The sequence below is a fragment of the Lissotriton helveticus genome, chromosome 7 (genome assembly GCF_964261635.1).
Source record: "Lissotriton helveticus chromosome 7, aLisHel1.1, whole genome shotgun sequence".
Classification (NCBI taxonomy): domain Eukaryota; kingdom Metazoa; phylum Chordata; class Amphibia; order Caudata; family Salamandridae; genus Lissotriton; species Lissotriton helveticus.
In genome coordinates this window covers 91,255,243-91,270,147 of record NC_136068.1, presented here as the reverse complement: position 1 = coordinate 91,270,147, position 14,905 = coordinate 91,255,243, and positions in this window count along the sequence as shown.

Below are 14,905 nucleotides of genomic sequence, written 5' to 3'. Positions count from 1 at the left end.
TAAAAAGCCTGGTTTCCTTAACACTTGTCCACCAGAGAAACCTAAAGCTACAAGTGAATCCACGTGTTTCAAGTGTGAGTCAAACATTTATCTAGCAATTTATAAACAGTGCCTAGTGCTAGGCAAAGAATGTAATACATGTACATTTTTGAGTCATTTAGCAAGACCATGTAGAAGTATGACAAATGTCAAAGTCAACTCTGTGATGGAAGAATAAGCAGATCATTTAGGTAATGAAATTAGAAAAATTGTGTCTTGTGTAAAAGTACACAAGAAGGATGTACCTCTTTTCACAAGTCCTTTTGAAAGGTTTCTGGTGAATGGAACTAGTACTCCTTTGTTGACTGATTCAGGCTCCAACATTTCTATAATTTCAAAACAAATGCTGTTGGGTAGTGGTCTTATGCAAGGTCTATTGTCCCAAGATGTCAATCCAGGAGGGTAAAATGGGGTCAAGATTCATCTTGAAGGGTATTTTGAGTCATCTATACAATTTAAAGATTGTTTAGCTGTTAGTAAGGTTTATGTGTCAGTTGCTGGGCCAGACATTTTATGGTGGCATCATCAAGGGTGTATGGGTCTTCAATTGAAACCTAGATGTTACTCTTAAGTCCTGAGTGTAAGTAAAATTGATGAGTCTTCTTGAGTATGCATGAAATTTCAAAGTGTTACAAGGACATTTTCACTGAGAGTTCAGGTACAGTGAGCAATTTTGAGCATCATTTTAATCTGAAAGAATGGACGCTACCTGTCAATCATAAATTGCGTAGTGTTCCATTAAGGACCAGAAGAGAGATAACTGAATTGCTGAAGAATTTAAGTTTAGAGGGTGTTATTGAACTGACAGAGTCCTATTGTGGTTGTCTGCTATCGTGGTAGCTCGCAAGAAAAACAATGAACTACGTATGTACATAGATTTAAGGAGCTTAAACAAGGCTGTATAGGTTGATGGGCATCCTCTTTCCAAGATTGATAAATTGATTGCGTCATTATCTTCATTGTCTATATTTTCCAAATTGGACATGCACTCTGCATATCATCAGCTTGTTCTCAGTAAGGAGTCCATCCATTAACTGATTTTGTCACTCCGGATAGTGTTTTTCAGTTCTGAAGAGTACCATTTGGTTTGGCTTCAGTGGTTGCTACTGTTTAGAGAGTGATTCAGGATGTGCTAAATGGTATTCCTGGTATTTCTATTTTCAAAATGATGAGCTAGTCTATGATAAGGGTGCATTTGAACACAAAAACGGGTTGAATAGGGTGTTAAAAGCCATGGCAGGAATAGGTTTGAAATTGAGAAAAGAAAAATGTCTATTCAGAGCAAATACGGTGGAATACATGGGGCATGTGGTGTCCTGCAAGAGACTTTCACCTAGACCAGGTGTACTCAGTGCCATCGTTGATGTATCCTAACCCAAAGATCATGATGAACTTCACATTTCCATGGGCATGTATGAATTTTGCGCAAAATTCATTAGGAATTTTGCCACAGTTGCAGAACCATTGTTAAGATTATTAAACTCCAGTTTTTCAGAAGTATCTGCTGTTTGTGGGGTCACTGAGATGCCTGGACCTTTCTTGGCAAAATTGTCTCTGCTTTCTCCCAGGAGTTCCAGGAGGGAAGAGTCTCTTCTGGAAAGGGCACAGCTTTGGCCTTGTATCCACTTACAGTTGGTTATATCTTCTCAACCAGGAAACTTCGAGGAAGGTTCCGACCGAAACGCGTCAGTGTGCTGTGCAACAAATACATTTGTGAAAATACACCCCTGTGAGTGCTTCCTTCGTCCTGCGGATGATTGCCGCGTTGGGAGGCTGAGCGGTACTGGTTTTGCGAGTGCACCCTCGCAACGGGAGCACCCGCCTGTGAGTGCGACGCTTTGGTGCTTTTAGAGCTCTAATATATATATATATATATATATATATATATATATATATATATATATATATATATATGTTCCTACGGAAGGCAAACCTACATCTCCTTCAGCTAATAAACGCATGCAAGCAATGTCTCCACTGCCTATCAAATCTAAAATTGTTGACTCCTCTGAACCTTCACTCACTATTGTACTGGAGGAATTGCAAGCCGTTAGGTCCAATACTGATAATATTGTTTCCAAAATTAAAACATTCCTAAAGACATGGCAGGTCTATCAAGGAAGGTTGCAGGCAGCAAGATTAAAATTAAAGATAACAAAGTTCAAATTGATCAACTAGTTTCAGTTACCACAAAAACGTTCTATGAATAAGTTGTTATTCGATTTAGAAAATAGAAACAGGCAATACAATTTGCAAATATTCAATTTGCCTAAAGACATCGAAGGCAACGATTGTGGATGCTTTCTTGAGAACCTACTGCCCAATCTCTTGAAATCAAAATTTTCTGAAAAACATGAAATTGATAAAGCGCATCGTGTTTCGTCTCATCGTAATCCGGGCAACACCAAAACAAGATAACTGATATTTGAGGTTGTATGTCGCCATCATCTTGTTGTTATACAAAGGCTACACCAGAAATTCCATCTCTTTTGGTTAAGAGAAATAAATTATACATCAAGATTTCACCAAAGAGACAGTTGCCACCCATAAAGACTTTGCAGCCTTAAGACCACAACAAAGAGACTCTGGATTACAATTTGGTCTCTTTGACCCTCCTACTATGTGCATTTGGAAGGACAATATGGCAGATCATTTCTCTGTACGGATGACCTTCGCACATTCTTGGGTAACCACTTTCCACTCTCAATGGATGCTCATGAACCATCATACTGATTGCGATTGGAGTCTTTATTCATTATTTATTCATTAGCTTCATAATATGTCACTATGAACATCACAGGCGCTTCTTTCATTTTAAATTGTGGCTATTCTTCTCAGTGCACATGTGTCTCACTAATGTTTATTCATGTTTCTTCTTGTCTTTTTATATGTTTCTCTATATGTCTTCTTTTCTTATGTTATACTTTGTTTCCTATCTACTTCACAGTCCTCTGCTTATTCTTCTCTATTTCTTTTACTATTGTCCTCTGACTATAATTCTTCTTTCTACTTTGAACTATAGAGAATAATCATAACATCAAAATTGTGTCTCTGAATATTAAGGGGTTGCAACATCCTGCTAAAAGGTTGAACGTTCTAGATGATTTATTTAGACATAAGGCAGACATTTGCTAATTTTAAGAAACACACATTGATGACAAAATACTAGCTTATATGTAAAAGAAATTGGCGGATCAACTAATTTCTTCTGCAGCAATGGGTAAGAAAAATGATGTGGCGATTTTATTTTCAAAAAAGCTTCTTTTCACACAATCACTCAGATCCTGAAGGCAGATATTTATTTGCTAAAATACAACTTGGCAATACAGTTTTACGTTTGATTAATATATATGAACCAACAATTGATGATCCTAGTTTTTGGAATGACATTATTTTGAGAAGTAAGTACTGGGAGAAACGTAGGTTCTTTCCAAGGCTTTTATTACATGTCTCCACTACTCCACATATCCCTAGTAGACTGCCTTAGCTGAGCATTATCAACATTCCAAGGCAAGCTCCAGGCAACTGCCAGAAGATAGAGCATTCCAAGGGGCCGATTCACCGAACTAACTTAAGACAAAATCCTAAACTTACTACTTTTGGTATTCACAGAAGTTAAGGTTTTGTCTTAAGTTTGTCTTAGGACAAACTTAAGACAGACTTAAGACAGACTTAAGACAAAATCCTAACTTAAGTCTGTCTTACGTCTGTCTTAAGTTTGTCTTAAGTCTGTCTTAAGTCTGTCTTAAGTCTGTCTTAAGTTTGTCTTAAGACAAACTTAAGACAAAATCCTAACTTCTGTGAATACCAAAAGTAATAAGTTTAGGATTTTGTCTTAAGTTAGTTCTGTGAATCGGGCCCTATGATTCTAAGGGGACAGGGGAGGAGGGACATACTATTATATATTAAAGATTACAAGACTAGGCTAGGGCGGTGAACTTCGCTCCTTTCACGGAGCTTGCAGAGTTTTCTGGACTCTGCACTCCGCGGAGCTCACGGAGTGCAGAAAACTCCGCTTCGCGATGTGCAGCAGAGTTTTTCCCCACTCGCAATCGCTAATGGAAGTTCGCAAGCGCAAATTGTAAGTTCATGAGCGCAAGCTGCTGCTCGGGTAGAATTTTTTTGTAACTTTGCGAGGTTCCCTGTAGCAAAACTCTGTGAACTATGCCCATGCCTAATCTGAAATACTACAACTTAGAAATGTCCTCCTCATTGTTAGTGGAGATTTTAACCTAATGCATGACTTTCTTTTAGATAAACTTTCCTCTACTATGTTTACTTCTCCAAATGCATTTTATTCACTTAGAACTCTATTTAAAAATACTAAACATATTTACATTGGAGATTACATTTTCCAACTCATAAAGACTTGACTTTTTTCTCCAATCCCCATAACTCTCATTCACGTTTAGATTCTCTGCTAGTATCTAGAGATTTGGTAAAATACATAACACAGTCCTCAGTTGGACATTTTGACATCTCTGATCATGCAATGATTTTGCTTTGTTTACAAATTAATGATTTATCTGTTACTCATTCTCAATGGCACATGAATATAGATATAGTTCTTCAAAATCCTAATAAAGATAAAATACTGCCCACTATAAAAAATTATTCATCTCTTACCACTGATGGTGAGACTTCTCCTAGTATACAATGGGATGCTGTTAAACATATATATGAGGTGTAACAATTTCTATTATGGCACACGAAAATAAAGCTTTAAATGTACAACTACTACAGTTGGAGAAGCAAACTACTACATTTGAAAGACTATTTATTTCCTCTAACATCCTACCATTAAAACTACACTTCAAAAAGTCCATATGAATATCATTCTTTAATAAGAAGAAGAGTTTGGACCTCATTTATCAAATTAAAAAGCTACATTTTCCTTCAGTGATAATAGATCTTGAAATTGCTAGCCAATTATCTTCGTGTTAAAAAAGATAAAACCAATTTAATGCAATCCACAGAGCTAGTGGTTCAAGTGCTTCATCAACTTTGGAGATCGTTGAGTCATAGATACTTTTATAACATTCGCTAACCATCCACAATTATCTCAATCTGACAAATCCAAATTAGATAATCCATATCTAAAGAGGAAATTCTTTTAGCTAATCATTCAGTCAAACCTCAAAAATCTCCCGGACCAGATGGCATCCCGGTGGAATCTTTGGAAGTATTCTTAAATATCCTTACTCCCCATGCATAACGTATTTTCCAATTTTCCTTTAATAACACCTGACTTTTGTTTCATGTCATAGACAACATTCTCACCTTTTTTTTAACCCTTTGGACTTCATGCTTTAGATGCTGAAAAAGCATTTTACAAAGTTTATTGACAATTTTTGTTTCAAATATTATGTACTTTCAGTTTTGGACCTCTTTTTATTAAAACGATTGTGGCATTATATTGCTATCCTACTGCAAAACTCTTTATTAATGGTCAGTTTTCTAACAATTTTTTTCTTTAAAGTGGAACCTGACACGGGTGTCCATTGTCACTCCTTCTTTTTTTGTTAGCAATTGAACCTTTACTTTCTCATATTTGAAATTTCCATGAGGTCACAGGCATTGACACTGTGAACATGACACTTAAAACTTCTGCCTATGCAGATGATGTTCTGCTTTATGTTAGCAATCCAGTTACATCTATACATGCGGTTCTCAATATCATACACAAATACTGTGTTATTTCAGGTTACACATTACATCTTAATAAAACAGATTTTTCCCCTTATTGTACAATGCACACATGAAGTATTAGACAATACCAACATAATTTGGCAAAAAGAGAAAATTAAATATTTATTAATACAATTTTAACATTCTCTTAAACATTTGATTACATTACATTGTGACAATTTAGTTAATAAAGTTACAGACAAGATTTAACACTCCATTTTATTTATCATGTTTGGGAAAACTGGAGGCTATTAAAATTATTTTTGCCCCTATTATTTTCTATACTGTGTCCATGATCTCTATACAAATTTCCTCTCACATTTTGTGAAAAGATGAGATAGACTTATTTCAAAATTTCTCTGGCAACACAAACCACCACATAGTCACTATATGAACCTTAAATTTTCTAAACATAATGGAGGATTTGGCTTACCAGATTGTCTTAACTACCATCACACATTTATTTTAAAACAAGGTTCTCTTTGGATTAATTGCGTTGATCCTGTTCATTCACCTAAATGTCTTTTGGTGGAGAAACATTTAATTTCAGTATTTCTTTTTCTGGAATTATTGTCTATGACTAACTCAAATAAACTCCATACGTCATCTTCCATTATCGACTCTACTAAGTTATTCATATCGGATTTTGGTGCATATACTTGCAATACCAACCTTAAATGAAATGAAGCATCTGACAGTCATCTTGCAATGATACTGTTTACAGGGTATCATTGTTTTAAAGATCCAGCAGAGTGCCCATGTTTGTAAGGAAGATGTTGGCCCTCTTTGAGGTGTAAAAACTAGGGCTGAGTCGAATATTCCATTTCGCCTGTGGAATTGGTGAAATTTTGGCCACTCCTCATTAGTCTTTAATGTGCGGCTGTGGCTAAATTCTGCCAATCACCGCGTGGCAGAACTTTTCTTCAGTGAGGCTCCTGTAAATATGAGCTAGATTTGGCATCCCATAGCATGATTTTCTAACACAAGGTGTCTCAGGCGTGCATGAGCCGCTGTGGTTAGACGGCTACTGTTTAAGTAGATTGCTGCAGCTCGAGCAGATCTTCAATTGGAGTGGCAGCAAAATCAACTCGAATGGCAGGGTGCTCTTGTGGAATGCATGGGGCCGGTCACACTGATTTTCAGCTCTTCCTGTGCTACCAGTGCTACATTGCAGTGTGAGCAGTAAAAGCTGTATATTCCCTGCCATTGGTGGAATTCCACAGAATCTCGTGGAGTTTTTCTGTAACTCTGCAGAATTCCACTGAGTGAAACGCTGTGAGTTCCACCCACCCCTAGTTAAAATATTAATATACTATGTAGAATAACTTCAAATCCTTTTAAGCATGGCGGCAATCTTAGAGCACTAAAATAGTGAAACACTATAGATATTACCATTCCAAGAAAGACACCTAGGTTCGAATTTGTGGCCTCACAGGTTGAAGCACATTGCAGATAAAATGAAATGCAAGTGAATAGTACGACTGCCTAGGAGCTGCAGAATGCTGTATAGAAAGGAGAAGTAAAAGGAAAGAAATGAATTTCAAGGGCCTCAGAGGCATCTACACCTGCCAGACCCTACATGCATTATCACAATAAATTATTATAGTTCTATGGGCCTTAACATGTGATTTTGTCAGGGTGTGGTGCAGGAGATGCTTGAAAGTATGAGCTGGTCACATATGACACTTTAATAGAAGGGTCATCAATGTGCATGTGGCTGGAGCAGAAGTGGATGAAAGAGTGAGTTAAGTTTGAACATTGACTGTACAGAAGTCTTGCATCTCAGAATGGTGTGTTTTGTGATACACCTGAATAGAGACAAGAAGGACTACATGTCCCATGAGCCCACAGGGCTGTCACAAGAGTAGCCAATCGTGGTGACTCTTTTGGAAGCATAGAGTGTAGGTTCCTCGTGTTCTATACCGACATTGTGAGGCATTCCTGATAAACAGCTGCTTGTTGGAATCTTATCATTTGTTCCAACATGAAAGATATATTGCTAGAAAGTAGACTTCTGCTTCTTGTTTTCACAAGGAGTCATCCATTAGGATTACAAATATGTAGTATTTATATGTTTTCACCTACAGTTACCCTTCAGGATTATGAAATCTATTTCTTTGTTTATTATAGAATGAGTTACTCATCGGGTCTATGAAATATTTTGTAAATGCTATTGTAAGAATATTGGGCAGACTTTTTTTTGTACACGATGGTGACAACAATGCTAATACATATTTGATGACGGGGTAGAAACTGAACAGGCAATACTGAGAAAAGCTTTCAAGTTACAGTTATTCACTTGTCACTCTAAATGTAAACCATGCATGAAAAGTTATTTCCTGATATTGGTGGTAGCTCTCATTAGCAAGCAACCTCCTGTAGCCCTGACTGTGGTTCACAGTTACTATATCAAACTTAATTTTGTTTCAGCTAGAGATTGGACATACAGTGTGCCAGCAGGTATATCAAAGACATTATAAAAGAGTGAATCTTCGATGTTCAAAGTGCTGTCTTGCTAAAGATCACATTTACTTTTTAGATATTAATACTCCTTTAGTGCATATGAAAGCCCACCTGTGCAACCAGGCATGTAACAATATCTAAGGTCTCTGCTTCTCTCTCTCACTCCATTCCTTTTGTCTTGGGCCTCCTGCAAATCCCCATGGTAGTAGTGTAGGATTGGCTGTAGGTTTGACAAAGTGTAAAAACTACTATCCCTCCTGCTGGATCCAGATTTATTTTCAGGATAGTGTGCCCTGACAGACTTTCACAAGATAAAAAATAAGGCCTACTGCCTTAGTTGTAGTTTCGTCCTATGACATCTGACATACCTTTGCCTAAGTAACCTGTCAGGCCCATAGCCTATATCATTAGCTTATTATCATAATCACCTTATACCTTATTTATCAAGTATAACGTAGCCATCAGCTATAGAGTCATAAACATATAACTATGTACAAAATCAGATTGGCAAAACAATATATGACTCCTCCTAACATTGTTTAGCAAGGGTTATCAAAGTGCAAATCTTCTAACTTCAGGGTTGTAAATTCTGGGTTGTCAAAGGAGGTAAACTTCACTAAAATCTTTGCCTCTGCGGTAATCTGTCTAACAAAGTGTAATATAAATTCACCCACAAAGGCCTATTGGATTTCACATGTGCTTTTCACAATAAGAAAGTTAGGTCCTGCTGCCTTTGTTGTAACTTTAAACATATCAGTCCTATGGCATACTTTTTCTAAATGACATACACCATTCAACATTAGCTTGTCATCATCACCAACACCGTCCTGCTATGAGCATAAGCTTTCTCACAAGCCAGCCATCATGCAAACTGTCAGCAAAAGTGCAGAAATGTATACAATTACAGGGACAACTCCGCTGAAGACTAAGGAGTGGCTCAGGGAAAATTATAGATGCTATGTGACTCACTCCAACTTTCCAGTGTTTATCTTTCTTTTGCTAAAGAAATAAAACAAATTTCGCTGTGCGCCCTGCATTGCAAAATGTAATGCAGCGCGCGCTACGAAATTCGTGTTATTGTTTACTTACCTCCAATCATCCATATTCCGGTGTTTACTACCCCCACCCTGCTCCTCCCCCACCCCGCCTTTCCGCCTCTGGAACTCCCTCCACGGGCCGCAAGTGCTTCCTTTTTAATTTGCAAAATTCTACCCTAAGCAGGAGGAAGCAGTTATTAAGGTATGTTTAATGTGATGATAAATGGTATATACAGGCTTCAGTCCTGGCAACGTGACTTTGACCAGCGGTTGTTATTTTTAGAACTCAGATAATAGGGAACATTGATCGTGCTACTAGATGAAGAAAGAGATATTATGCATTTTTTTTCGCACACATAGTGAGTACACTCTTGGAATTCATCTGATTATCTTGGATGCCTCTCTTTAGTAGCAATCTTTAAAAATAGAAGACAGGTGCACAACACTGGTTTAGTGATTCTCAATTTGTTTCTACTATTCTGAGCTTCATTTCTATTCAGTAGGGTCATTTGAGAACTACTGAATTATTGTTCTGTGTTAGTGGGATTGGTAACTTTCTATCTGGTTTTCTATTCTGATGTTGTTCTTTCTAGTTGTGTCATCTGAGTACCACTGAATAGTTCTGGTTTAAAGGGTCACGTATTGTTTTGACATCGGGATATATTTTTCAAGCGTCTGGTTTTAAAGAACCTTAAATGGAGTGACTCTTCCTCCCTCTTTATTGTCCTTATATATTCCTTTTCAGTGGCCCCTGGAGAATGGATAGAGATCCCGAAAGGCATTGGGCAACAAATATACACCTGGAAATTTAACCTAATTTGTTAAATAGGCCAATTTATTATTATTATTTCTTCAAATTGCAATGATCATGCTGATCATTCAGACACAATATTGCATTTTTTAACCTGTATGCTTGGTAAAAAGTGAAATATTTCATAGAATAATTGTCACATTGCAAGTGAAAATTGCTGTTTATGTGTGAATAAATTTGAAGAGACACAGCATTACCTGAATAAAGATTTATTTTGATATATTCACATGCAGTGTAATCAGGTGATAAGGGACCTTTGTCACTTATAATAAAACGCTTTTGATTAGTGTGTTAGGCAGTCACACTCTCCTGATCAGCACACCAAGTAGGCAACTCGCAATCTAACACAGTGTACTCTTTGGATTCATACTTACATAATACAAGGTGTATGCAATACACATATTATAAAGTGGGTGCACTTGCCAGGTCGACATGGCAGTTTAAAAATGCACTCGGACACTGCAGTGGCAGGCCTGAGACATGTTTGCTGGCCTACTATTGTGGGTGGCACAATCAGTGCTGCAGGCCCTGTAGTAGCATTTGATTTACAGGCCCTGGGCACACACAGTACAATTTACTAGGGACTAACCAGTACATCAAATATGCCAATCATGGATAACCAACTACCAATTCAATTTATACAGAGAGCATTTGAACTTTAGCACTGATCAGCAGTGGTGAAGTGACCAGAGTCTTACAGACAATAACGACAGGTCAGAAACAATATGAGGAAGAAAGCAAAGAGTTTGGGGCTAACACTGCACAAAGGGCCAGGCCCAACATGCGTCGATTAATATCATGCCAGCAGAGATACTTATCAGCTTATCTCCTGTGCCATGACTTATCCTGTCAAACATGAAAGTATACACTCAGGCTGCGTACAAACTGTTATAGAGTTAAGGATCTTTTGCAGCAACCAAGAGACATAAAATGACATCAATGCAAGTGCCAATTCATGTTCTTCAGGAACCTCATCGAGTGCGTACCTACTTAGCTTTGACACTGCTGCTAACATGGGACTCATATCTCTCAACTACAACATCTGTGCTCAGTCTGAAATTGTGAGTCAGTTCCAGTTGTTGTTTTATGGCCCAGGAAGTCTCAAGACAATGAAAATGCAACTTTGTATTAATGAGGACAATTGCACTGTTGCCCAACGGCACTGCAGAGTTTCTTTCCACTTACAATGAGCTTTTGCAAAAGAACTAGAAACATGTTGACACATGACATCACTGAATGATCCACCATTCCTATGCCATGGGTTTCACTCATATTTGTGGTGCCAAAAAGGGACAGTGGAGGTGCAGTGCACATTTGCGTTGGAATGCAATCAAGAGAGAAAGACATCCTGGTCCCCAAATCGTGGTCATATTTATGCAGCTGAATGTAGTCAAAGTCTTCTCCTGACCTAACCTGAACAAAATATACCATCAACTCGACCTTTGAGAGAACTGTAGGTACATTATTACATTTTTGACTCATGTTGGTTTGGTCAGATGAGTTTTGGAGTATCTTGAGCTGCAGAGATATTTCAGGATGTCATTCATCAAGTAATTCAACCTTTCACACATGCTTTCAATTGCAGGGATGAAATAATGGTATTTGGGACAACACAAAGAGAGCATAACAGGCCCATACATGGAGTGCCAATTACTTGCTGATGCAGGTCTCATTTTGAATGTAGCAAATTCTTTGGGCATACATTCTCTGATGAGGAAAGACTGCTGACCTGGTTAAAGTTTAAGCATTGTTACTTGCTGTGATTCTTCTTAGGCATGGGTAGTTATTGCTCAAGATACATTTGTGATTTTGATACAGTGAATGCCCCACTGAGATGCTTAGCAATGCAAAATATCCCATTCCAGTAGTCCCCTGAATACGACCAAATCTTCAGCGACATAAAGCATGCGATTGAGACTGCAAGTGAAATGGTATACCTTGACCATAAGTTACATACTGAGATCACAGTAGTTGCGAGCTTAGTGGGGCTGGTCGCAGTGCTTGCTCAACACAATGGTCATCCGTATGTCCAGAAACACATTGTAGCCTATGCCATTAGAAATCTGTCTGAAACAGAACATGCTGACTCTCAGCCAGAGAAGTAGAGGCTGACTGTAGTTTTGGTCTGCAAACATTTTCATGTGCTTTTATACGCAAAATGTTCCACTGTCATCACACACACCAGGCATTGCTCACTGTCTTCGGAAACCCAGAAGATGAGATGCCCCCTCCTATCAAGAGGTGGGAGTTGCGGCTGCAATAGTATGACTATGTGATTGTACGCAAGCCGGGAAAAGATCAAAACCCCTCGACTACTTTTTACGCAATCTTAGAAGAAAAGAGTTTGACCCTTTAATGTTGAATTTCAAAAATGTACAAGATGAAAAAAAAAAAAATCACCAGAGAGGGTATGATACTCTGAGGCTTGAGAATCATCTTACCTGTGAGCCTGAAACAGCAAATTAGTGAACTAGCCCATGAAGGACATCATTGTATTTTAGCCACCAAAAGAGCCCTAAGAGACCTAGGGCCAGATGTAGGTAGGGTTTTACCGGTCGGTAACGGCCGAATTCGGCCGTTACCGACCGGTAAATGGATATTGATATGTAGGGGGCATATGTTGACAGAATCGGTAAATTTACCGTTCGGTAAATTTACCCATTCTGTAAATTTACCGATCGGTATTTTTACCGATTCGGTAAATATGAGATGTAGGTGGGACTCTTCTGAGTCCCACAAGGCCTACAAAATCGGTATTTTACCATCAAAATCTATTTGATGGTAAAATACCGATTCCGGTGTGCATGCACATGTGTGCATGCACACCTGTGCCATATGACAGTATGACATATGCTCTTAGGGCAGGTATGCCTGCCACATGGCACCCAAACCTGTTTTGGGGGTGCTAGAGGGTGTCAAAGTGACACCCCCTGCACCCTTGTCAAAATCGGTATTTACCGAATCGGTAAATACCGACCGGTAATGCCCCATTCATTCCTATGGGCTTCAAAGCCCATAGGAATGAATGGGGCATTACCGGTCGGTATTTACCGATTCGGTAAATACCGACTTTTAAAGATTCGGTAAATCCACATCTGGATTTACCTACATCTCGGTACATCTATTTTACCAATTCATAAATACCGAATCGGAAAAAATTCGGTATTTATGAGTCGGTAAAATAGAATTACCTACATCTGGCCCCTAATGTGGTTCCCTCACCCAGATACACGTGTTGAGAAAGAGCTAAAAGCGTGCCACCTTTGTAACTGTTTATCCTCCAAGGTGACATAGCATTAATTGACAATATCTGACCTTCCTCCATATGCCTGGAAGTAAGTTGCAGCTGATTTCAATGGGCCTCTAGGAAATGCACATCATCTCCTGGTAGTCACTGATGAATATTAATGTTTACCATTGGTAGAAGGCTTGTCATCGACAACCCATGACATAGCCATTGAGCGGCTTGATAACATCTTTGCAGCGTGGGACATCCCCGCTATTTTCAAATCTGGCTCACCTTTCAATATAAAATAATTCAAGGGGTTTCTTGTCTGACTCAATGCCAGGCATCATAGAGTAAACCTCTGTGGCCCCAAGCCAATGATGCAGTTGAACAAGTCATGGGCACCCTCAAGAAGGTAATTCAGTGAGAATTGATAGAGGGAATCAATCTCAACCAAGCCATGTGTCAAGCCCTTCATGTCTATTGATCAACTCATCAATCCACAACTGGTGAGTCTTGTCACCTTGCTATTTGGGAGAGCCATCCGAACCAAACGAACACAATGGACATCGGATTGATCGAAGAATGCCGATGAGGTTTGTGTCACAGACGTTGCTCAAAAGTGCAAGATGAAAACATATGCTGATCAGCGCTGATGTGCCCAGGAAAGTTTTCAGAAAATGTACTGGGTTCTGGTCAAACAGAAAAGGAAGTGAAAAACAGACGCTACATTTGATGTTGAATCTTTGAGGGTTGTAACCTGCAAAGGACACATGGTGACAGGGCATTGTCCCGGAAAGTCCATCACATGGAACTCGTCACTCTTTAAACACCTACCTTGATGTTCATCAGCTCCTGATATCACGAGGAAGGTGACCTCGCCTACCTGTCCAGATTAAGCATCTGAACCAATGTCATTGCTGTCTGATCAAGGTGCCCCTCAACTACCTCATACCAGCCAATGTGGCTGACCGGTGCCACTGCCTCGATGAATCATTAAGGATTTATTATGCTAATGAGTCTGTACTTTTTATTTAACAAAGAGGGAGATGTAGTGTCTTGAGATTATGCGTGCTAGGGCCCTTGCAGTTCTGGGTGCACTCTAATCAGGAATTACGTAATCTGGTGGGAGGTGTTAAGGTATGGTTATAAATATTATGAGGCAATGCATGCAGAGAAATAAATATAATAAGAATAAATAAGAATAAAGATGTATGTTCCAGAGCTTTGTGTGCTGCGTATTTCATTTGAATGCACCCAGGCTGGGAGGGACGCTACACCTCTTATGTATGGTTTAAAGTGTGGCATAGTCTTGGGATCATCAGCACCTTGGTGACATGGGGAGACTTCAGCCAATGAAGGGGAAAAGCCTTACCCAGGGATCTCCAATGAGTAGCTCTTGAGTTACTGGTAGCTCTTGCGCTAACTGTGCGTAGATCCCACATGTGTAACTCAATTCAGTAAACGGAAAGATGTTGTCTAGCTGAATTTGGTATGTTTCCACAATAGAAAAGGATACATTTAAAAAGTAAAATGTTTCTATTTTCAAAACTGGTAAGTTAATATTTGCAAAAAATATATAATTAAGGCAATTTACCCAACGCTCTGCTGGGTAGTCTTATAACTGATGTTCTTACTTTG